This window comes from Arachis ipaensis, chromosome B6 (assembly GCF_059453495.1).
Source record: "Arachis ipaensis isolate K30076 ecotype BB chromosome B6, ASM5945349v1, whole genome shotgun sequence".
NCBI lineage: Eukaryota > Viridiplantae > Streptophyta > Magnoliopsida > Fabales > Fabaceae > Arachis > Arachis ipaensis.
Window position 1 is genome coordinate 45,497,734 of NC_142441.1, and position 25,786 is coordinate 45,523,519.

The 25,786-nt window shown below is 40.4% G+C and overlaps 1 non-coding gene across 1 annotated transcript; it reads left to right on the plus strand.

Annotated features, from left to right (window-relative positions):
- Window positions 1-24,366: 24,366 nt before the first annotated feature.
- On the plus strand, window positions 24,367-24,470 carry LOC148555395 (small nucleolar RNA R71). Its single transcript, XR_015886418.1, has one exon. It is a non-coding gene; the product is annotated as a small nucleolar RNA R71 (small nucleolar RNA).
- Window positions 24,471-25,786: the final 1,316 nt, after the last annotated feature.

Below are 25,786 nucleotides of genomic sequence, written 5' to 3' on the forward strand. Positions count from 1 at the left end.
ATTGAAGTTGTTTCAAAGATCTTCCATTTTGGCCTAATCATGTCCCTTTTTTATTGAGGTTCTTTTAAGTTGTAATTATTGGTTCAATTTCACTTATGTAGCTGTTTTCATTGTTTCAATTCACTTTGGGTTACACGAGTACATTTTTACCTTTTCCACACCAATTTTTGCACTCAAGTAATCAAACACATTGATGATGACTTTCATTTCTCTTTTATGCTCATGTTGCATTACATATTTCATCATCAATGACTTGTATTGCATTTCATGAATGTGAGTGTGCTTGTCTCTTGAAATTTTTAAAACTATCCTGGTTAAGATAAAAAAACAGTTATGCCACTGACTTTTACTTCTCTTTTCTAACTTTTGATTTAATTAACCTTCTAACTTTTCATTTTAATTTTCTCTTTTTCTAATTAACTCTTTTTAAATTCTTTTGAGGCATAGCAAATTTCTATTTCTTAACGAACAAGCATCTTAAATCTTAATGTGTTTCATTTCTTGGAATGTAATTTTTTATTTATTTTTGAATCATGCTTTCCTTCTATTCCAAGAAATTACATTTTATACACTCACTTCATGATTCAGTTTTAACTCCTCTATTTCCTATTTTCTGTCTGTACTGATTTTATACTGTTTGCCTTTCTGTCCCTCTGCCTCTATTTGATATTTTGTATCCTGTAAATTCTATTTTTTCAGGATGTCTGATAAAAAAGGAAAAGGCAAGGCTAAGGCCGGCTCGACCAAAAGAAAGAGATCACAGTCATCCGTTGCAATCTCGGATGAATTTTGGTGTGAAAAGCAGTTTGCTGAGAAGGAGGAGGCTGATCAGACTATACCTGCTTCTGACTCAGTTAAATTTGCTAATATATACTATGAACTCAAGTTTCCGCACTTCATGGAGAATCAAAAACTCTACATGGAGAAGCAGCTCAGAATACCAACCGAGTTGAGAAAATACACTGAACACCAAATTGAACAACGCGGTTGGGTATTTCTGGATAGAAAGCTGGTGGAAGTGAACGCATGATGGGTTCGAGAGTTTTATTCCAACTATTATAGGACGGCCTTTGATGCTGTTCAGCTTTGGGGTAAACAGATTCTGGTCACAGAGGAAGCAATAGAAGAGATCCTCCATTTCAGGCCAAAGACAGAGGATAAAGATGGTTTTCAGAAGGCCAAGGAGGCTATCAGATTTATGGATTTTGATTGGGATGCCGTTCATCGTACCATAGCTGTCCATCCCGACGTTCCGTGGGTATTTGAAAAGTCAAAGCTGACTCCACAGGGCATCAAGGTGGATTATCTCAATGAATAGGCTAGGTTGTGGCAACAGATATTGAGCAACTACGTCATGCCTAGCACTCACGAGTCGGAGGTGCCAGCAGACATGATTATTCTTATTTGGTGTGTCTTGGAAGGAAAGGACATGTACCTTCCAAGACTCATCCGGAAGTATATGGCCATAGTACATGTCAGAGGCACTTTGGCATTCCCATGTTTGATCACCCAGATGGCTAGTCGAGTTGAGGTAGCTTGGGAGCCTCAAGATGAGAGACCACCGATTGCTGACCGCAAGAAGGTTATTCCGCACGGCAAGCAGTTTGGACCTCTAGGCCGCCGAGCACCCACTACTACTCCCACAGATGTGGCCACATCCTCAACAGCACCTTCAGCACCACCTACATCAGTAGCGCCATCATTCACTTCACAGCCGACATACCTTCTTGTGCAATGCCTCTTTGAGCGTATAAATCAGATGGAGCGTCACAACAAGCGACACTACGCACATCTGAGACTGATTGTGACTTCTGGGGGCACTGACATCCCCTTTGAGTCTGACACTCCTTCGGAGCATTCTAATGATGAAGAGGACCAGCAGGAGGAGGACCAGTAGGAGGTTGCACAGCATGAGGAGACTCAGGCTGAGCAGCTGACAGAGTCACAAACACCTGCAGCTAACAGCAGAGCAGTTGGCAACGATCCTTCTCACCCAGCTTGATTGTGGAGCTTCGAGGACGACACTAAACTTTAAGTGTGGGGAGGTCACCTTCGTCGGTAGAGTTATATTTTGGAGAACCATTCCAGACATTCCTGCTTTTATTTTGTTTTACTTTTCAGTATTTGCATTTTTACTTTATTGCACTTTTGGATTCTTGTATATATTATAGGGGTGTTCATGGTTCAGTTTTTTCATAAACTGAACTGAAACTGCACTAAACCATTTTAAATGGTTTAGAAACTAAACCAAACTACTTTGTCAAATAAGAAACTGGTTTTAAACCAGTTTACAATACAGTGCACCAGTTTAAACCAGTTCATAAAAATAAAACCAGTTTTAATTGAAAAAACCAGTTTAAACTGGTTTATAGGCTAAAACTAGTTTTAACTTTTAACATATATATAATTAGTTTTTACATTTTCTCTCTCCCCCTCTCTCTCCCACTCTCTCTTCTTCTTTCCCTCTCTCTCTCTCCCCCCTCTCTCTCCCTCTCCCTCTCTCTCTCTCCCTCTTTCTTTCCTTCAGTTCTCCCTCTCTCTCTCTCTCTCTTCTTCTATTCCTCTCTCCCCCTCCTTTCTCTCTCTCATACTCTCTCTCTCCTTCTCTCCCTCTCTCTTCTTCCCCTCTTCCTCTCTCTTTTCTTCTCTCCCTCTCTCCCTCTCTCCCCCTCCTTTCTCTCTCTCCCTCCTCTCTCTCTTTTCCTTTTCTCTCTCTCTCCCCCTTCCCCTCTTTCTCCCCTCCCCTCTCTTTGTCTTTCTCTCTCTCTCCCCCTCCTCTCTCCCTCTTTCTTTCTCTCTCTCTCTCCCTCTCTCTCTCTTCCTTTCTTACATTCTCTCTCTCATATCCCTCTTCCTCTCTCTCTCTCTCTTCTCCTTTCCTCTCCCCTCCTCTCTCTCTTTCTCTCCCCTCTCTCTCTCTCTCTCGCTCCCTCTCTCTCTCTTAACATATATAAAATTAGATTTTACATTCTCTTTCTTTCCCTCTCTCCCTCCCTCTCTCTTTCCTTCTCTCCCTCTCTCTCCCTCCTCTCTATATCTCTCTCTCTCTTTCTCTCTCTCCTTTTCTCCCTCCTCTCTCTCTATCTCTCTCTTTCTCTCTCTCCCTTCTCTCCATTTCTCTCTCTCTCTCTCCCTCCTTTCTCTCTCTCTTTCCCTCTTTCTCCCCTTTCCCTCTCTTTGTCTTCCTCTCTCTTCCCCCATTTTTCTTTTTTCTCTCCCCATCTCTCTTCTTATCTTCCTCTCTCTTCCCCTCCTCTCTCTCTCCCCTGCCCCTTTTTCTCCCGCTACCCTTTCTTTCTCTCTCCCTTTTCTTCCTCTATCCCTTTCTCTCATTCTCTCTCCTCTATCCCTCTTCCTCTGTATCTCTCTCTCCCTCTCTCTCATTCACTCTTTCCCCTCCTCTCTCTCTCTCCTTTCTCTTTCTCTCTCACTTTCTCTCCTTCCCTATTCCCCTATTCCCCTCTTCTCTCTCTCTCTCTCCCTCTTTCTCTTTCTCTTTGTCTCTCTCACTTTCTCTCCCTCTCTCTCTTCCTCTCTCTCTCTTGCGCTGTTTCTTCCCCTCCCTTCTCTCTATTTGTCTCTCTCCTCCTCCTCCTCCTCTTTCTCTCTTTTTTCTATCTCTCCTTCTCTCCTATTTTTTTCTCTTTTCTCTCTCCCTCATTTTTTCTCTTATTTTGGAGAAAAGAGAGAGAGAGAGAGAGAGAGAGAGAGAGAGAAGAGGGATATAGAGTGAGAGAAAGTTGAGTGAGAAAGAGAAAAGAGAGAAAGGAAGGGAAGAAAGAGGAGAAAGAGAGAGAGGAGGGCAAAGAAAGAGAGAGAAGAGGAGAGAGAAAGAAGGGAAGAGGGAGAGAGAAATAGAAGAGAGAAACAGAGTAAAGGGAAAAAGGAGAGAGAGAGAGAGAGAGAGAAAAAGAGGAAGAAAGAAGGGAGGGAGAGAGAGAGAGGAGGGAGAAGAGAGAGAGAAACAAAAGGGAAGAGACAGGAAAAAGAGGGAGAGAGAGAGAGAGAGAGAGAGAGAGAGAGAGAGAGAGAATGGGAAGGGAGCGAGGGAGAGGTGAGAAAAAAGAGAGAGAGAGAGAGGTAGAGAGAGCGAGAGGAAAAAGAGAGAGATGAGGGGAAGAAAGAAGGGAGAGAGAGAGGTGGGAGAGGAGAGAAAAAGAGAGAGAAAGAAAAGGGGAGAGCGAGGAAAAGGAAGGAGAGAGAGAGAGAGAGAGAGAGAAAAGGGGAGAGCGAGGAAAAGGAAGGAGAGAGAGAGAGAGAGAGAGAGAGGGAAAAGAAGAGAGAAGGGAGGAGAGAGAGGAAGGAATTGGAGAGAGAGAGAGAGATGGGAGGGAGAGAGAGAAAGTAAGGGAAAGAGAGAGGGAGAGAGAGGAGAAGGAGAAAGAGGAGGAGAGAGAGAGAAGAAGAGAGACGGAAAGGGAGAGGGAGAGAGAGAGAGGGAAAGGAGAGAGAGAAGGGAGAGAGAGAGAGAAAGATGAGGAGAGATGGGAGGGGGAGAGAGAGGAGGGAGAGGAGAGAGAGAGGAGGGAGAGGAGAGAGAGAGAGATAGGAGAGGGAAAAAGAGGGGGAGAGAGAGAGGGAAAGGAGAGAGAGAGGAAGAGAGATGGAGAGAGAGAGAGAGAGAGAGAGAGAGAGAGAGGATAGAAGGAAGAAAGGGGAAAGAGAGAGAGAAGGGAGAGAGGGCAGAGAAAGAGGAGAGAGAGAGGAAGGGGAGAGAGAAAGTGAAGGGAGAGAGAGAAAGAGTATGTAAAAACTAATTTTAGAGTTTAAATAAAACCAGTTTTAATTTGGTTTAAAACTAAACTGAACCATAAAAACTGGTTTTTAATAAACTGGTTTCCATAAAAACTATGGTTTCAGTTCAGTTTTTTATTTAAAAAAACTGGTTTATTTAAAACAGTTTCAGTTCAGTTTCAATTCAGTTCAGTGAAACCAGTTTTTTTGCACACCCCTAATATATTATTTGTTTTGAATACTTTTTAGTTTGTTGCATTTTGCACTTTTGCTTGTATATACCTTAGATTTCTAGTTTGATTTGCACTTTTTAGTTTGATAGTATATATATATATATATATATATATATATATATATAGTATTTTAGTTTATTAGTTGTGATTGAAAAAATGCACATAATTGAGCTTAGTTTATTCCATTGCATATGAGAAACTGATTTGGTTGAAAATAGGATTAAACCTGGAATTTTGAACTTTTCACAATCACATCATATCATTTAGTATATATATAAAATAAATGTTGGTCAATTTGATGAAATTTCAAGGAATGTTTCTTTTCTTAAAAAGGGCATTAATATTCAAATTGATTTGCGTTGAAACTTTTTGAAACTTGCATGATGTATATATATAGTTTGGAATATGGTTTTTGAGCTAAGAACACACAACCCGTGAGTTTTTTAGCCTAATTGTATGGTTGCATTATTTAACCATGATTTTGATTCTTGTGTGTTTTCTTCTCTACGATTGCATTCTTTGGTTTGTTCCATTCTATATGTCCATTATTTAGTGTATATTCATGTATTTATATGATTGAGGCCATCATTTGATTATAGCTTCCTTGACCCAAATAGCCTACCATTTCATTTACCTTGTTTGCCACTTTGAGCCTTTTTAACCCCCTTTTGTTCTTTATATTACCACAGTACTAGTCTTAAAGGGAAAAATAATTAATTGTCCTATTTGAATCTTTGGTTAGCTTAAGATAGTGAGTGTATTTGTTAATTAAGTATGGGAAAATATGGAAACTTTGGTTGATGAGAATGTATTTTATTTTTATTGAGAAATTGGTGCGCAGAATTGTGATCATCAACAATGGCGCCAAAGACTTGGTGCTCTCAAACGTGAATCACACTTTGTCACAACTTCGCACAACTAACCAGCAAGTGCACTGGGTCGTCCAAGTAATAAACCTTACGTGAGTAAGGGTCAATCCCACGGAGATTGTCGGCTTGAAGCAAGCTATGGTCACTTTGTAAATCTCAATCAGGTGGATTCAAATGGTTATGGTGAAGTGATAATAAATATAAATAAAATATAAACTAGGATAGAGATACTTATGTAATTCATTGGTGAGAATTTCAGATAAGTGTATAGAGATGCTTTCATTCCTCCTGAACCTCTGCTTTCCTACTGTCTTCATCCAATCATTCCTACTCCTTTCCATGGCAAGCTGTATGTTGGGCATCACCGTTGTCAATGGCTACATCCCGTCCTCTCTGTGAAAATGGTCCAATGCGCTGTCACTGCATGGCTAATCATCTGTCGGTTCTTGATCATACTGGAATAGGATTTACTATCCTTTTGCATCTGTCACTACGCCCAGCACTCGCGAGTTTGAAGCTCGTCACAGCCATCCCTTCCCAGATCCTACTCGGAATACCACAGACAAGGTTTAGACTTTTCAGATCTCAAGAATGGCCATCCATGGGTTCTAACTTATACCACGAAGACTCTAATATCTCGGACTCGGTCCTCTGTATTAGATATCTAAGAGATATTCATTCTAGCTTGTTTGCATGTAGAACGGAAGTGTTTGTCAGGCACGCGTTCGTAAGTGAGAATGATGATGAGCGTCACATAATCATCACATTCATCATGTTCTTGGGTGCGAATGAACATCTTAGAATAGGAATAAGCTTGAATTGAATAGAAAAATAATAGTACTTTGCATTAATTCATGAGGAACAGCAGAGCTCCACACCTTAATCTATGGTGTGTAGAAACTCTACCGTTGAAAATACATAAGTGATAATGGTCCAGGCATGGCCGAATGGCCAGCCCCCATAAAGGTCTAAGATAGCATAAAACTGATCAAAGATGTCTAATACAATAGTAAAGGGTCCTATTTATATCAGACTAGTTACTAGGGTTTACAGAAATGAGTAAATGATGCAGAAATCCACTTCAGGGGCCCACTTGGTGTGTGCTTGGGCTGAGCATTGAGCTTTACACGTGTAGAGGCTTCTCTTGGATTTGAACGCCAGTTTGTAACCTGTTTCTGGCATTTAACTCCACTTTGCAACCTGTTTCTGGCGTTTAACTCCAGAATGCAACATGGAACTGGCGTTGAACGCCAGTTTGCGTCATCTAAACTCGGACAAAGTATGGACTATTATATATTGATGGAAAGCCCTGGATGTCTACTTTTCAACGCAATTGAGAGCGCACCATTTGGAGTTTTGTAGCTCCAGAAAATCTACTTTGAGTGAAAAAAGGTCAGAATCCAACAGTATATGCAGTCCTTCTTCAACCTCTGAATCTGATTTTTGCTCAAGTCCCTCAATTTCAGCCAGAAAATACCTTAAATTACAAAAAAACACACAAACTCATAGTAAAGTCCAGAAATGTGATTTTTATTTAAAAACTAATAAAAATATACAAAAAACTAATCAAATCATACTGAAAACTATGTAAAAATAATGCCAAAAAGCGTATAAATTATCCGCTCATCACAACACCAAACTTAAATTGTTGCTTGTCCCCAAGCAACTGAAAATCAAATAGGATAAAAAGAAGAGAATATACTATAAATTCTAAAATATCAATGAAACTTAGCTCCAATCAGATGAGCGGGACTTGTAGCTTTTTGCCTCTTGAATAGTTTTGGCATCTCACTTTATCCATCGAAGTTCAGAATGATTGGCATCTATAAGAACTCAGAGTTCAGATAGTGTTATTGATTCTCCTAGTTTAGTATGTTGATTCTTGAACACAGCTACTTTATGAGTCTTGGCCGTGGCCCTAAGCACTTTGTTTTCCAGTATTACCACCGGATACATAAATGCCACAAACACATAACTGGGTGAACCTTTTCAGATTGTGACTCAGCTATGCTAAAGTCCCCAATTAGAGGTGTCCAGGGTTCTTAAGCACACTCTTTTTTTTCCTTTGGACCTTGACTTTAACCGCTCAGTCTCAAGTTTTCACTTGACACCTTCACGCCACAAGCACATGGTTAGGGACAGCTTGGTTTAGCCGCTTAGGCCATGATTTTATTCCTTTAGGCCCTCCTATCCACTGATGCTCAAAGACTTGGATCCTTTTATTTACCCTTGCCTTTTGGTTTTAAGGGCTGTTGGCTTTTTGCTCTTGCCTTTTGGTTTAAAGAGCTTTTGGCTTTTTCTGCTTGCTTTTTCTTTTTCTTTTTCTTTTTTCTCTTTTTTTTCTCTATTTTTCTCTTTTTTTTTTCGCAAGCTTTTGTATTCACTGCTTTTTCTTGCTTCAAGAATCATTTTTATGATTTTTCAGATCTTTAAATAACATTTCTCCTTTTTCCTTATTCTTCAAGAGCCAACATATTTAACATTCATAAACCACAATATCAAAAGACATATGCACTGTTCAAGCATTCATTCAGAAAACAAAAAGTATTGTCACTACATCAAAATAATTAAACTAGTTTCAAGGATGAATTTGAAACCATGTACTTCTTGTTCTTTTGTTTTTAGAACATTTTTTTATTTAAGAGAGGTGATGGATTCATAGGACATTCATAACTTTAAGGCATAGACACTTAGACACTAGTGATCATATAGTGAAGACACAAACATAAATAAAACATAAAGCTCAAAAATTAAAAACAGTAAAATAAATAGACAAGGAGATTAAGGAATGAGTCCACCTTAGTGACGATGGCGTCTTCCTCTTCTTGAGGAACCAATGGTGCTTTTGAGCTCCTCTATGTCTCTTCCTTGCCTTTGTTGCTCCTCCCTCATAGCTCTTTGATCTTCTCCAATCTCATGGAGAATGATGGAGTGCTCTTGGTGTTCCACCCTTAGTTATCCCATGTTGGAACTTAATTCTCCTAGGGAGGTGTTGATTTGCTCCCAATAGTTTTGTGGAGGGAAGTGCATCCCTTGAGGTATCTCAGGGATTTCATGGTGGGGAATTTCTTCTTGCTCTTGTTGAGGTCCATGATCTCTTGTTTGTTCCATCCTTTTCTTAGTGATGGGCTTGTCCTCTTCAATGAGGATGTCTCCCTCTATGTCAATTCCAACCGAATTGCAGAGGTGGCAGATGAGGTGAGGAAAGGCTAACCTTGCCAAAGTAGAGAACTTGTCAGCCACCTTGTAGAGTTCTTGAGGTATAATCTCATGAACTTCCACTTCCTCCCCAATCATGATACTATAGATCATGATGGCCCGGTCTACAGTAACTTCAGACCAGTTGCTAGTAGGAATGATTGAGCGTTGAATAAACTCCAACCATCCTCTAGCTACAGGCTTAAGGTCCAATCTTCTTAATTGAACCGGCTTGCCTCTTGAGTCAATTTTCCATTGAGCTCCTTCCACACATATGTCCATGAGGACTTGGTCCAACCTTTGATCAAAGTTGACCCTTCTAGTGTAGGGGCGTGCGTTTTCTTCCATCATTGGCAAGTTGAACGCCAGCATTACATTTTTCGGACTGAAATCTAAGTATTTCCCTCAAACCATGGTGAGCCAATGCTTTGGATTCGGGTTCACACTTTGATTATGGTTCCTAGTGATCCATGCATTTGCATAGAACTCTTGAACCATTAAGATCCCAACTTGTTGAATGGGGTTGGTGAGAACTTCCCAACCTCTTCTTTGGATCTCAAGTTGGATCTCCGGATACTTATTCTTTTTGAGCTTGAAAGGAACCTCAGGGATCACTTTCTTCTTGGCCACAACTTCATAGAAGTGGTCTTGATGGACCTTTGAGATGAATCTCTCCATCTCCCATGACTCAGAGGTGGAAGCAATTGCCTTCCCTTTCCTCTTTCTTGAGGATTCTCTGGCCTTAGGTGCCATTGATGGTTATGGAAAAACAAAAAGCAATACTTTTTACCACACCAAACTTAAAATGTTTGCTCGTCCACGAGCAAAAGAAGAAAGAAAGAAGGAGAAGAGGAAGAAAATGGAGGAGATGTAAGGAGAAGGTGTATTCGGCCAAGGGGAAGAAGAGAGGGTTGTGTGAAAATGAAGAAGGAATGAGAGGTTTATATGGGAGTGTGGGGAGGGTTAGGGTTCGGTCATTAGGGTTGGGGTTGGGAGGAAAAATAGTTTGAATTTTGAAGGTAGGTGGGGTTTTTGGGGAAGAGAGGATAGATGTGAGTGGTGAAGAGATGATGGGGAAGAGTGAGTGAGGTGATTGGTGAAGGATATTTGGGGAAGAGAGTTATGAAAAGAAGACGAGAGAAGAAGGTAGGTGGGGATCCTGTGGGGTTGGTGCACGAATTATGAATCACACTTTTCACAACTCGTACCACTGACCAGCAAGTGCACTGGGTCGTCCAAGTAATACCTCACGTGAGTAAGGGTCGAATCCCACGGAGATTGTTGGTTTGAAGCAATCTATGGTTATCTTGTAAATCTTAGTCAGGAAGTCAATTATGTTTATCAGTTGAATTGCAAATAAACAATAGAGCATGGATTAAAGGTTACTTGTTATGCAGTAATGGAGAATATATTGGAGTTTTGGAGATGCTTTGTCTTCTGAATCTCTGCTTTCCTCTGTCTTCTTGTTCACGCACGCACGTCCTCCTATGGCAAGCTGTGTGTTGGTGGATCACCGTTGTCAATGGCTACCTTCCATCCTTCCAGTGAAAACTACGCTCACGCGCTCTGTCACAGCACGACTAATCACCGGTTGGTTCTCGATCCGGTTGGAATAGGATTTACTATCCTTTTGCGTCTGTCACTAACGCCCAGCCTTCAGGAGTTTGAAGCTCGTCACAGTCATTCAATCCTTGAATCCTACTCGGAATACCACAGACAAGGTTTAGACTTTCCGGATTCTCATGAATGCCGCCATCAGTTCTAGCTTATACCACGGAGATTCTGATTAAGGAATCTAAGAGATACTCATTCAATCGTATATAGAACGGAGGTGGTTGTCAGGCACACGTTCATGATTTGAGGAAGGTGATGAGTGTCACAGATCATCACCTCCATCACAGTTAAGCGCGAATGAACATCTTAGATAGGAACAAGCGTGTTTGAATGGAAAACAGAAATACTTGCATTAATTCATCGAGACACAGCAGAGCTCCTCACCCCCAACAATGGGGTTTAGAGACTCATGCCGTCAGAGAATACAAAGTTTAGATCTAAAATGTCATGAGATACAAAATAAGTCTCTAAAAGTTGTTTAAATACTAAACTGGTAGCCTAGGTTTACAAAAAATGAGTAAACTATGATGGATGATGCAGAGATCCACTTCTGGGGGCCCACTTGGTGTGTGCTGGGCTGAGTTTTAAGCAATCCACGTGCAGAGGCCATTTGTGGAGTTGAACGCCAGTTTGGGCGTTCAACTCCAGCTTTTGATCCTTTTCTGGCGCTGGACGCCAGAATTGGGCAGAGAACTGGCGTTGAACGCCAGTTTACGTCATCTATCCTTGTACAAAGTATAGACTATTATATATTGCTAGAAAGCCCTGGATGTCTACTTTCCAACGCAATTGGAAGCATGCCATTTCGAGTTCTGTAGCTCCGGAAAATCCACTTTGAGTGCAGGGAGGTCAGAATCCAATAGCATCAGCAGTCCTTTTTCAGCCTGAATCAGATTTTTGCTCAGCTCCTTCAATTTCAGCCAGAAAAATACCTGAAATTACAGAAAAACACACAACTCATAGTAAAGTCCAGAAATATGAATTTTTCCTAAAAACTAATGAAAATAGACTAAAAACTAACTGAAACATACTCAAAACTATATGAAATTAACCCCAAAAAGCGTATAAAATATCCGCTCATCACAACACCAAACTTAAACTGTTGCTTGTCCTCAAGAAACTAGATAAATAAAATAGAAGACTAATAGGTTGAGAAGCAATAATATCTCAGAGTTTTTGATTGAAGCTCAGATTCTAATTAGATGAGCGGGACTAGTAGCTTTTTTCTTCTGAACAGTTTTGGCATCTCACTTTATCCATTGAAGCTCAGAGTGATTGGCATCTATAGGAACTTAGAATTCAGATAGTGTTATTGATTCTCTTAGTTCAGTGTGATGATTCTTGAACACAGCTTCTTTTTGAGTCTTGGCTGTGGCCCTAAGCACTTTGTTTTCCAGTATTACCACCGGATACATAAATGCCACAGACACATAACTGGGTGAACCTTTTCAGATTGTGAGTCAGCTTTGCTAAAGTCCCCAATTAGAGGTGTCCAGAGTTCTTAAGCACACTCTTCTTTTTGCTTTGGACCTTGACTTTAACCGCTCAGTCTCAAGTTTTCACTTGACACCTTCACGCCACAAGCACATGGTTAGGGACAGCTTGGTTTAGCCGCTTAGACCAGGATTTTAGTCCTTTAGGCCCTCCTATCCACTGATGCTCAAAGCCTTGGGATCCTTTTCATTTACCCTTGCCTTTTGGTTTTAAGGGTTATTGGCTTTTTCTGCTTGCTTTTTCTCTCTCTTTTTTTTTTTTCTGCAAGCTTTGTTCTTTGCTGCTTTTTCTTGCTTCAAGAATCATTTTTATGATTTTTCAGATTATCAATAACATGTCTCATGTTCATCATTCTTTCAAGAGCCAACATATTTAACAGTCTTAAACAACAAATTCAAAAGACATATGCACTGTTCAAGCATTCATTCAGAAGACAGAAAACATTGCCACCAGATTTAACTAATTAGAATTTCTCTTATTAAAACTCGAAATTTTATTGCCTCTTATTCAAAAGATCTACTACTTTATTCATGTTTGCTGATGATGAGAAAAATAAACTATAGCTTAATTGGAGATAAAATCAAAAATAGATACTAATTACTACTATATGACTTCTAAGGTAAACTTCTATAAGGACACTGTCACAGAGTTAAGGCAGAAATTGGAAATTAACAACTTTTATTCTGGGGGAACGGGAGTTCCTCTGATCCTTGGGGTGCTTGGTCCTACAAGAGAAGACTTTTGGCGCTTCAATTCCCTTAAGTCACGCCCCTGCTCCTCTTGTTCTTTAAACATATAGGTCAGCATTTGACTGTGTTACTTCTGTTCTTTTATTATTTGCTCCATAGCTTCCCGTATCTTAGTAACGGACATCTCAAGATACTCCCAGTATTCAGATTGAGGGATCTCTGGGAGGAATTCCTGTGCTCTCTTCTTGATGGGATCTTCCTGTGCTTGTTGTTTTTCCATTGATGCTTTGGTGATTGGCTTTTCAATTAGGATATACTCAGTTATTCCCTTCCTTACTCCAGCGTCCTTGCAGAGCAGAGAAATCACGCTTGGATAAGCCAACCTGGCCTCTTTAGAATTTTTGTTAGCAATTTTGTAGAGTTCAGTTGAAATCAGCTGATGAACCTCCACTTCCTTCCCCATCATGATGCAATGGATCATCACTGCTCTTTTAACTGTGACTTCAGAACGGTTGCTAGTGGGCAACAGAGAACGCCCAATGAAGTCCAGCCATCCTCTGGCGACTGGTTTGAGATCCTCTCTCTTGAGTTGATTTGGGACACCCTTTGTGTTGGTGGTCCACCTGGCTCCAGGGATACATATGTCCTCTAGAATCTTATCCAGGTCAATGTCTGCTCTCATCATCCTCCTGTTGAAGGAGTCTGGATCATCCTTTAGCTGAGGTAGCTTTAAGATCTCCCTGATCTTGTCAGGGGTGGTATGAACAATCTTTCCTCTGACCATGGTCCGAAATTCATAGAATGCAGTTCCAGATAGTTTTTGCTTGTCAGTTTGCCACATATTAGCATAAAAATCCTGGACCATGTTCCTTCCCACTTTCGTTTCAGGATTAGCTAGGACTTCCCAATTCCTGATTCGAATTTGCTCCTGGATCTCCGGATATTCATCTTCTTTCAGATCGAATCTAACTTCCGGGATCACTGATCTCAGACCCATTACTTTAAGATAATGGTCTGAATGTTCTTTAGATAAGAACTTCCCTTGATTCCAAAGTGGTTTTGGAACGCTCTCTTTCTTGCCTCTTGGAGTGGGTTGTTTTCCTTTAGGAGCCATGATCTTAGTGATCTCGGATAAACACACCAAACTTAGAGGTTTGCTTGTCCTCAAGCAAAAGAAAAGAAAGGAGAGGGATAGAAGGAGAGCTAGGTGCAATTGTTGATGGAGGAAGAGGGAGGCCGAACCCAAATTTAAAGGGATGGGGGGTGGGTTTTCGAAAAATTAGAAAAGATAAGATAAGAAGATTGAGTTGAAAAAGATAAGATAGAAGATGTAGTTTAATTTTGAAGAGATATGATAGATTTTTGAAAAAGATAAATCTGAATTTTGAAAAAGATACTATGGAGATTTGAAAAAGATATAGATTAGTTGAAAAGATTTTAGAGTGAAAAAGATAGATTTGTTTTCAGAAAAGATTTGAAAAGAGTTGGATTGAATTTGGAAAGATGGATTTTTAGAAATTAAGGATTTTAGAAATCAGGGTTCTTGACATGTTCATGTAAAAATCATGCATTGAAGCATAAAATTTGAAATTAAAATGGAAATACGTGTGGAAAAAATGAATTTTGGCTCCTCCCTGCCTTCCTGGCGTTTGAACGCCCAAACACTGCCTGTTTTGGGCGTTCAGCGCCCAATTGCTGCTCTCCTGGGCGTTCAACGCCCAGCTGCTGCCATTACTGGCGTTCAACGCCCAGTGGGTGCCCCTTTCTGGCGTTGAACGCCCAGCTGCTACCCGCACTGGCGTTCAGCGCCCAGTGGATGCCCATTTTGGGCGTTGAACGCCCAAAATGCACTTTTACTGGCGTTTTCTTGCCAGTGAGATCTTTTTCTCTGTTTTGTGTGCCGAGGTCTTCTGTAAATGATTATTTACCTTGTTGTCAATGAACTCTATATAAACAAATAAAAATAAAAAGAGAAATAGGGCAAAATGCTTAGAGGATTGTTGTCCCATGGCTGGGTTGCCTCCCAGCAAGCGCTTCTTTATTGTCTTTAGCTGGACCTTGCTGAGCTTTTAATCTAGCTTCAGCCTTGAGCATTCTTGCTCAATGTTGCCTTCAAGATAATGCTTGATTCTCTGTCCATTGACAATGAACTTCTTATCAGAATCAATATCTTGAAGCTCCACATAACCATATGGTAACACACTTGTAATCACGTATGGTCCCCTCCACCGGGATTTCAGTTTCCCGGGGAATAGCCTGAGTCTAGAGTTAAACAACAGAACCTTCTGTCCTGGTTCAAAGATTCTAGATGACAGCTTTCTGTCATGCCACTTTTTTTATTTTTCTTTATAAAGCTTGGCATTTTCGAAAGCTGTGAATCTGAATTCCTCTAGCTCATTTAGCTGGAGCAATCGTTTTTCTCCTGCTAGTTTGGCATCAAAGTTTAGGAATCTGGTTGCCCAGTAGGCCTTATGTTCCAGTTCCACGGGCAGGTGACATGCCTTACCATACACGAGTTGGTATGGAGAGGTCCCTATAGGGGTCTTGAATGCTGTCCTGTAAGCCCACAGAGCATCATCCAAGCTCCGTGCCCAATCCTTTCTACGGGTATTTACTGTTCGTTCCAGGATTCTCTTTAATTCTCTATTAGAGACTTCAGCTTGCCCATTGGTTTGTGGATGATATGGAGTGGCCACCTTGTGGCGAATTCCATACCGAACCATGGCAGAGTAAAGCTGTTTATTGCAGAAGTGAGTGCCCCCATCACTGATTAGTACTCTAGGGACACCAAACCTGCTAAAGATATGTTTTTGGAGAAACTTCAGCACTGTTTTAGTATCATTGGTGGGTGTGGCAATAGCCTCAACACATTTTGATACATAGTCAACTGCCACCAGAATATAAGTGTTTGAGTATGATGGTGGGAAAGGTCCCATGAAGTCAATTCCCCATACGTCAAACAACTCAATTTCCAAAATTCCTTGTTGAGGCATGGCGTAACCATGAGGCAGATTACCAGCTCTTTGGCAACTGTCACAGTTACGTACAAACTCTCGGGAATCTTTATAGAGTGTGGGCCAATAGAAGCCACATTGGAGGACCTTGGTGGCTGTTCGCTCACCTCCGAAATGGCCTCCATATTGAGATCCATGGCAATGCCATAGGATCCTCTGTGCCTCTTCTCTAGGCATACACCTACGGATTATTCCATCTGCACATCTCTTAAAGAGATAGGGTTCATCCCACAAGTAATACTTTGCATCAGTAATTAATTTCTTCTTTTGTATCCTATTGTACTCCTTGGGTATGAACCTTGCAGCTTTATAGTTTGCAATATCGGCAAACCATGGTGCTTCCTGAATGGCAAATAAATGCTCATCAGGAAACGTCTCAGAGATCTCAAGAAAGGGGAGGGACGTCCCTTCCACTGGCTCTATCCGGGACAGATGATCAGCCACTTGGTTCTCTGTCCCTTTTCTGTCTCTTATTTCTATATCAAACTCTTGTAGAAGCAACACCCATCTGATGAGCCTGGGTTTTGAATCCTGCTTTGTGAGTAGATATTTAAGAGCAGCATGATCAGTATACACAATCACTTTTGATCCTACTAAGTATGATCTGAACTTGTCAATGGCGTAAACCACTGCAAGTAATTCTTTTTCTGTGGTTGTGTAATTTTTCTGGGCATCATTTAAAACGCGACTAGCATAATAAATGACGTGCAGAAGCTTGTCATGCCTCTGTCCCAGCACTGCACCAATGGCGTGATCACTGGCATCACACATTAGCTCAAATGGTAGTGTCCAGTCTGGTGCAGAAATAACTGGTGCGGTGACCAGCTTAGCTTTCAGCGTTTCAAACGCCTGCAGGCACTCTGTGTCAAACACAAATGGCGTGTCAGCAGCTAGCAGATTGCTTAGAGGTTTTGCAATTTTTGAGAAATCCTTTATAAACCTCCTATAGAATCCTTCATGCCCCAGAAAGCTTCTGATTGCCTTAACATTGGCAGGTGGTGGTAATTTTTCAATTACCTCTATTTTTGCTTGATCCACCTCTATTCCCTTGTTTGAGATTTTATGCCCAAGAACAATTCCTTCAGTCACCATGAAGTGACACTTTTCCCAGTTTAAAACTAGGTTAGTCTCTTGGCATCTTTTCAGAACAAGTTTCAGGTGATCAAGACAGGAGCTGAATGAGTCTCCATATACTGAGAAGTCATCCATGAAGACTTCCAGAAATTTTTCCACCATATCAGAGAAAATAGAGAGCATGCATCTCTGGAAGGTTGCAGGCGCATTACATAGCCCAAATGGCATCCTTCTATAAGCAAACACTCCGGATGGACATGTGAATGCTGTTTTCTCTTGATCCTGGGGATCTACTGCAATCTGGTTATAGCCTGAGTAGCCATCCAAAAAGCAATAATAATCATGACCTGCTAGTCTTTCTAGCATCTGGTCTATGAATGGTAAAGGAAAATGATCCTTTCTGGTGGCTGTATTGAGCCTTCTATAGTCAATACACATGCGCCACCCTGTAACTGTTCTTGTAGGAACCAGTTCATTTTTTTCATTATGAATCACTGTCATGCCTCCCTTTTTTGGGACGACTTGGACAGGGCTCACCCAAGGGCTATCAGAAATAGGATAAATAATCCCAGCCTCTAGTAGTTTGGTGACCTCTTTCTGTACCACTTCCTTCATGGCTGGATTTAGCCGCCTCTGTGGTTGAACCATTGGTTTGGCATTATCCTCCAATAAGATTTTGTGCATGCATCTAGCTGGGCTTATGCCCTTAAGGTCACCTATGGACCACCCAAGAGCAGTCTTGTGTGTCCTTAGCACTTGAATAAGTGCCTCCTCTTCCTGTGAATTTAAAGCAGAGCTTATGATCACTGGAAAAGTGTCACCTTCTCCCAGAAACGCATATTTCAAGGATGGTGGTAATGGCTTGAGCTCGGGTTTAGGAGGTTTTTCCTCTTTCAGAAGAAAGTTCAGAGGCTCTTTCATGTCCTCTGAATCCTCCAAATCAGGCTGAACATCTTTAAAGATGTCTTCCAACTCTGATTCGAGACTCTCGGCCATGTTGATCTCTTCTACCAAAGAGTCAATAAGATCAACTTTCATGCAGTCTGTTGATGTGTCTGGATGCTGCATGGCTTTGACAGCGTTCAACTTCAACTCATTATCGTTGACTCTCAGGGTTATTTCCCCTTGTTGGACGTCAATGAGGGATCGTCCAGTTGCTAGGAAGGGTCTTCCTAGAATGAGAGTAGCACTCTTGTGCTCCTCCATTTCCAGCACAACAAAGTCAGTGGAAAAGGCGAATGGCCCAACTCTGACAATCATGTCCTCAATCACGCCTGATGGGTATTTAGTGGAACCATCAGCAAGTTGGAGACATATCCGGGTTGGTTTAACTTCTTCAGTTAAGCCAAGCTTCCTGATAATGGATGCAGGTATTAGGTTGATGCTTGCCCCAAGATCGCATAAAGCTGTCTTGGTGCAATTATCTTCTAATATGCATGGTATCAGAAAGCTCCCAGGGTCTTTAAGCTTTTCAGGAAAGCTCTTCAAAATGACTGCACTGCATTCTTCAGTGAGGAGAACTCTTTCTGTTTCTCTCCAATCCTTCTTATGACTCAAGATCTCTTTCATGAACTTGGCATAGGAAGGTATTTGCTCAAGTGCTTCTGCAAATGGAATCTTTATTTCAAGAGTCCTGAGATAATCTGCAAAGCGAGCAAATTGCTTATCCTGCTCCTCTTTCCGGAGTTTTTGAGGATAAGGTATCTTGGCTTTATATTCTTCAACCTTAGTTACTGCAGGTTTATTGCCTACAGAAGTGGTTGAAGAAGCCTTTTTAGAGGGGTTGTTATCAGCATTTGTGTGTGTCTGATCCCTTACTGGCACTTGAATGCCAGAGTTAGAAGTTGGAGTGAAACTGGACGCCAGCTCTTTGTCTGCTTCTGGCGTCTGAACGCCAGAACTGTGCCCATTTTGGGCGTTCAGCGCCAGATCTTGCCCATTTTGGGCGTTCAACGCCAGATCCTTGCCCATTTCTGGCGTTGAACGCCAGTCCTGCTGTATTTCTGGCGTTGAACGCCAGTTTTGGCCATGGTCTGGGCGTTCAGCGCCAACCTTCCACCAATTTTCTGGTGCTTTAGCGCCAAAATTATTTTTCCCTGGGCTCTTACTGTCCTCAGGTGAATTTTGGGTGGTTCGCTCATTTCTTAGCTTTTTGCTGCCTTGAGGTGGGGTATTTAATGTTTTCCCACTTCTTAGTTGAACTGCTTGGCATTCTTCTGCTATTTGCCTTGACAGCTGCTGCTTTGTTTGCTTAAACTGTTCGTCCATATGTATATTAGCCATCCTTGTTTCTTGTAACATGTCTTTAAATTCGGCTAGCTGCTTTGTCAGAAAGCCCAATTGCTGATTGAATTCAGCAGCTTGTTTCACAGGACTGAGTTCAGCAGTTACTATTTTAACCTCTTCATTCATGGAAGGGTTGCTGCTTAGGTACAGATGCTGATTCCTGGCAACTGTATCAATGAGCTCTTGAGCCTCTTCAATTGTCTTTCTCATATGGATAGATCCACCAGCTGAGTAATCAAGAGACATCTGAGCACCTTCTGCAAGCCCATGATAGAAGATGTCTAATTGAATCCACTCTGAAAACATTTCAGAGGGGCATTTTTGTAGCATCTCTCTGTATCTCTCCCAGGCATCATAAAGAGATTCATTAACTCCTTGCTTGAAGCCTTGGATGTCCAGCCTTAGCTGTGTCATCCTTTTCGGAGGGAAATATTGATTCAGGAATTTTTCTGTCAGCTGTTTCCATGTCCTTATGCTGGCCTTAGGTTGGTTATTCAACCACCTCTTAGCTTGATCTTTTACAGCAAATGGAAACAGTAATAGTCTGTAGACATCCTGATCTATCTCTTTATCATGTACTATGTCAGCAATCTGTAGAAACTGTGCCAGAAACTCTGTAGGTTCTTCCTGTGGAAGACCAGAATACTAGCAATTTTGCTGCACCATGATAATGAGCGGAGGATTCAACTCAAAGCTACTGACTCCAATGGAGGGTATGCAGATGCTACTCCCATATGAAGCAGTAGAGGGGTTAGAATATGACCCCAGAGTCCTCCTGGACTGTTCATTTCCGCTTAGGTCCATGATGGAGAAAGGGAGATGATGTAAAATAGAAAAAAATATTTTTATTTATTTATTAATTTATTTCGAAAGTAAAATAAATCAAAATAAAATAAATAAAAATGAGTAAAAGATTTTCGAAAAAGTGAGGAGAGAGAAAGTGGTTAGGAGATTTTGAAAAAGATATGATGATTTTTTGAAAAAGGTTTTAAATTTTGAAATAAAAATCTGAATTTTTAAAGGAGAGAGAAAAACAATAAGATAACACAGGATTTAAAATTTTTAGATCTGAGGTTCCTTATTTTCGAAAATTTTGGGGGGGGGGGGAAACACCAAGGAACACCAAACTTAAAAATTTTAAGATCAAGACACAAGGAAAACTTAAGAACACTTTGAAGATTCACAAGAACACGAGAACACAAAGGAAGAACACCAAACTTAAAATTTTTAGAAAACCAAAATAAATTTTTGAAAAACACAGAAAAATCAACAAGAAAACACCAAACTTAAAGTTTGGCACAGGATTTAATAGAAAAATTATTTTTTTTTTTTTTTGAAAAAGATTTTAAAAAGAAAATAAGGATTCTAAGATTCTAACACAACAATAAAAAGAGACTCTAAACAAAAAAGAGAAATTTTTCCTAATCTAAGCAACAAAATAAACCGTTAGTTGTCCAAACTCGAACAATCCCCGGCAACGGTGCCAAAAACTTGGTGCACGAATTATGAATCACACTTTTCACAACTCGTACCACTGACCAGCAAGTGCACTGGGTCGTCCAAGTAATACCTCACGTGAGTAAGGGTCGAATCCCACGGAGATTGTTGGTTTGAAGCAATCTATGGTTATCTTGTAAATCTTAGTCAGGAAGTCAATTATGTTTATCAGTTGAATTGCAAATAAACAATAGAGCATGGATTAAAGGTTACTTGTTATGCAGTAATGGAGAATATATTGGAGTTTTGGAGATGCTTTGTCTTCTGAATCTTTGCTTTCCTCTGTCTTCTTGTTCACGCACGCACGTCCTCCTATGGCAAGCTGTGTGTTGGTGGATCACCGTTGTCAATGGCTACCTTCCATCCTTCCAGTGAAAACTACGCTCACGCGCTCTGTCACAGCACGGCTAATCACCGGTTGGTTCTCGATCCGGTTGGAATAGGATTTACTATCCTTTTGCGTCTGTCACTAACGCCCAGCCTTCAGGAGTTTGAAGCTCGTCACAGTCATTCAATCCTTGAATCCTACTCAGAATACCACAGACAAGGTTTAGACTTTCCGGATTCTCATGAATGCCGCCATCAGTTCTAGCTTATACCACGGAGATTCTGATTAAGGAATCTAAGAGATACTCATTCAATCGTATATAGAACGGAGGTGGTTGTCAGGCACACGTTCATGATTTGAGGAAGGTGATGAGTGTCACAGATCATCACCTCCATCACAGTTAAGCGCGAATGAACATCTTAGATAGGAACAAGCGTGTTTGAATGGAAAACAGAAATACTTGCATTAATTCATCGAGACACAGCAGAGCTCCTCACCCCCAACAATGGGGTTTAGAGACTCATGCCGTCAGAGAATACAAAGTTTAGATCTAAAATGTCATGAGATACAAAATAAGTCTCTAAAAGTTGTTTAAATACTAAACTGGTAGCCTAGGTTTACAAAAAATGAGTAAACTATGATGGATGATGCAGAGATCCACTTCTGGGGGCCCACTTGGTGTGTGCTGGGCTGAGTTTTAAGCAATCCACGTGCAGAGGCCATTTGTGGAGTTGAACGCCAGTTTCTATGCCAGTTTGGGCGTTCAACTCCAGCTTTTGATCCTTTTCTGGCGCTGGACGCCAGAATTGGGCAGAGAACTGGCGTTGAACGCCAGTTTACGTCATCTATCCTTGTGCAAAGTATGGACTATTATATATTTCTGGAAAGCCCTGGATGTCTACTTTCCAAAGCAATTGGAAGCATGCCATTTTGAGTTCTGTAGCTCCAGAAAATCCACTTTGAGTGCAGGGAGGTCAGAATCCAACAGCATCAGCAGTCCTTTTTCAGCCTGAATCAGATTTTTGCTCAGCTCCTTCAATTTCAGCCAGAAAAATACCTGAAATTACAGAAAAATAAACAACTCATAGTAAAGTCCATAAATATGAATTTTTCCTAAAAACTAATGAAAATAGACTAAAAACTAACTGAAACATACTCAAAACTATATGAAATTAACCACAAAAAGCGTATAAAATATCCGCTCATCAGGGGTCCACAGATCCAGTGTGGCCAAGGACTTAACATCCCTGCTCCAATTAGGCGTGTAAAACGCCCTTGCTGTGCAATCATGGCGTTTAACGCCAGATTGCTGCTTGTTTCTGGCGTTAAACGCCCAAATGTAGCCTGTTTCTGGCGTTTAACGCCAGGTAGATGCTTGTTTCTGGCATTAAACGCCAGCTTGGTGCTTGTTTCTAGCGTTAAATGCCAGACAAATGCTTGTTTCTGGCGTTTAAATGCCAGAATGCTCCTCCTCCAGGGTGTGCTATTTTTAATGCTATTTTTCATTCTGTTTTTGATTTTTCAGTAGTTTTTATGACTTCACATGATCATCAACCTAAAGAAAACATAAAATAAAATAAAAATAAAAATAAATATAATTAAATAACATTGGGTTGCCTCCCAACAAGCGCTTCTTTAATGTCAATAGCTTGACAGTGAGCTCTCATGGAGCCTCATAGGTAATCAGAGCAAGGTTGGAACCTCCCAACACCAAACTTAGAGTTTGGTTGTGGCCTCCCAACACCAAACTTAAAGTTTAACTGTGGGGGCTTTGGTTGACTCTGCAGTGAGAGAAGCTTTTCATGCTTCCTCTCCATGGTTACAGAAGGAGATTCTTGAGTTTTAAACACAAGGTTGTCCTCATTCAGTTGAAGGACTAACTCTCCTCTGTCCACATCAATCACAGCTCTTGCTGTGGCTAGGAAGGGTCTTCCAAGGATGATGGATTTATCCTCATCCTTCCCAGTGTCTAGGATTAGGAAATCAGCAGGGATGTAAAGGCCTTTAACCTTTACTAACACGTCCTCTACTTGTCCATAAGCCTGTTTTCTTGAGTTGTCTGCCATCTCTAATGAGATTCTGGCAGCTTGCACCTCAAAGATCTCAAGTTTCTCCATTACAGAGAGTGGCATTAAGTTTATTCCTGACCCCAGGTCACACAGAGCCTTCTCAAAGGTCATGGTACCTATGGTACAGGGTATTAAGAATTTGCCAGGATCCTGTTTCTTTTGAGGTAATGTCTGCCTATCCAATGCATTCAGTTCATTGGTGAGCAAGGGAGGTTCATCTTCCCAAGTCTCATTACCAAATAATTTGGCATTCAGCTTCATGATTGCACCAAGGTACTTAGCAACTTGCTCTTTAGTAATGTCTTCATTCTCTTCAGAAGAAGAATACTCATCAGAGCTCATGAAGGGCAGAAGGAGGTTCAATGGAATCTCTATAGTCTCTAGATGAGCCTCAGATTCCTTTGGTTCCTCAAAGGGAAACTCCTTATTGGTCACTGAATGTCCCAGGAGGTCTTCCTCACTAGGATTAACGTCCTCCTCCTTCCTTGTAGGTTCGGCCATGATGGTCAAGTCAATGGCCTTGCACTCTCTCTTTGGATTTTCTTCTGTATTACTTGGGAGAGTACTCGGAGGAGTTTCAGTGACCCTTTTATTCAGCTAGCCCACTTGTGCCTCCAAATTTCTAATGGAGGACCTTGTTTCATTCATGAAACTTACAGTAGCCTTAGATAGATCAGAGACTATATTTGCTAAGCTAGATGGATTCTGCTCAGAATTCTCTATTTGTTGCTGAGTGGATGATGGAAAAGGCATGCTATTGCTAAACCTGTTTCTTCCACCATTATTAAAGCCTTGTTGAGGCTTTTGTTGATCCTTCCATGAGAAATTTGGATGATTTCTCCATGAGGGATTATAGGTGTTTCCATAGTGTTCACCCATGTAATTCACTTCTGCTATTGCAGGATTCTCAGGATCATAAGCTTCTTCCTCAGAAGATGCCTCTTTAGTACTGTTGGATGATTCCTTCAATCCATTCAGACTCTGAAAGATCATATTGACTTGCTGAATCAATATTTTATTCTGAGCCAATATGGCATTCAGAGTATCAATTTTAAGAAATCCCTTTCTCTGAGGCGTCCCATTACTCACAGGATTCCTTTCAGAAGTGTACATGAACTGGTTGTTTGCAACCATGTCAATGAGTTCCTGAGCTTCTGCAGGCGTTTTCTTTAGGTGAATAGATCCACCTGCAGAATGGTCCAGTGACATCTTTGATAGCTCAGATAGACCATCATAGAATATATCCAGGATGGTCCATTCTGAAAGCATGTCAGAAGGACACTTTTTGGTCAGTTCCTTGTATCTCTCCCAAGCTTCATAGAGGGATTCACCTTCCTTCTGTTTGAAGGTTTGAACATCCACTCTAAACTTGCTAAGCTTTTGAGGAGGAAAGAACTTGGCTAAGAAAGTCGTGACCAGCTTATCCCAAGAGTTCAGGCTATTTTTAGGTTGAGAATCCAACCATATTCTAGCTCTGTCTCTTACAGCAAACCGGAAAAGCATAAGCCTGTAGACCTCGGGATCAACCCCATTGGTCTTAACAGTATCACAGATTTGCAAGAATTCAGTTAAGAACTGAAAAGGATCTTCTGATAGAAGTCCATGAAACTTGCAGTTCTGTTGCATCAGAGAAACTAATTGAGGTTTCAGCTCAAAATTGTTTGCTCCAATGGCAGGGATTGAGATGCTTCTTCCATGTAAATTGGAATTTGGTGCAGTAAAGTCACCAAGCATCTTCCTTGCATTGTTATTATTTTCGGCCATGTCTCCTTCTTTTTCGAAAATTTCTGTCTGATTTCCTCCAGAGAGTTGTGCTTTAGCTTCCCTTAGCTTTCTCTTCAGAGTCCTTTCAGGTTCAGGATCAACTTCAACAAGAATATTCTTATCCTTGTTCCTGCTCATATGAAAAAGAAGAAAACAGAAAAGAAAATATAGAATCCTCTATGTCACAATATAGAGATTTCTTATGTAAGTATAAGAAGAGAATAATGGAGGAAGGAAAAGATAAGAATCCAAACACAAGGGAGAGGAATGAGTTCAAATTCTTGGGTGAAAGAGGAGTGTCAGTAAATAAATAAATAATTAGAAGGAGATGAGAGAGAAGAATTTTCGAAAATCATTGAAAAGAAAAGAAAATATTTTTGTTTTTAAATTAACTTTAAAGTTAGAATTCGAAAATACAAAAAAGAAAAATGAAATTAAATTAAAGTAAAAATTAAAACAATTAGTTAATAAAAAATGGATTTTGAAAAAGAGGGAAGGGATTTTCAAAAATTAGAAAGAGAGAGTTAGTTAGGTAGTTTTGAAAAAGATATGAATTAAACAAAAAGATAAGAAGTTAGAAACTAAGTTAGAAAAGATTTTGAAATTGATTTTTAAAAAAAGATGTGATTGAAACTTATTTTGAGAAAGATTTGAAAAAGAAATTTAAAAAGATTTGATTTTGAAAATTAAAGTTGATTACTTGACTAACAAGAAACAAAAAGATATGATTCTAGAATTTAAAGATTGAACCTTTCTTACTAGGCAAGTAACAAACTTAAAATTTTTGAATCAATCACATTAACTGTTGGCATTAATTTCGAAAATATGAAATAGAAATAAGAAAAAGATTTTAGAAAATCATTTTGAAATTTTCGAAAATCATAAAAAAATGAAAAAGATTTGATTTTTGAAAAAGTTTTGAA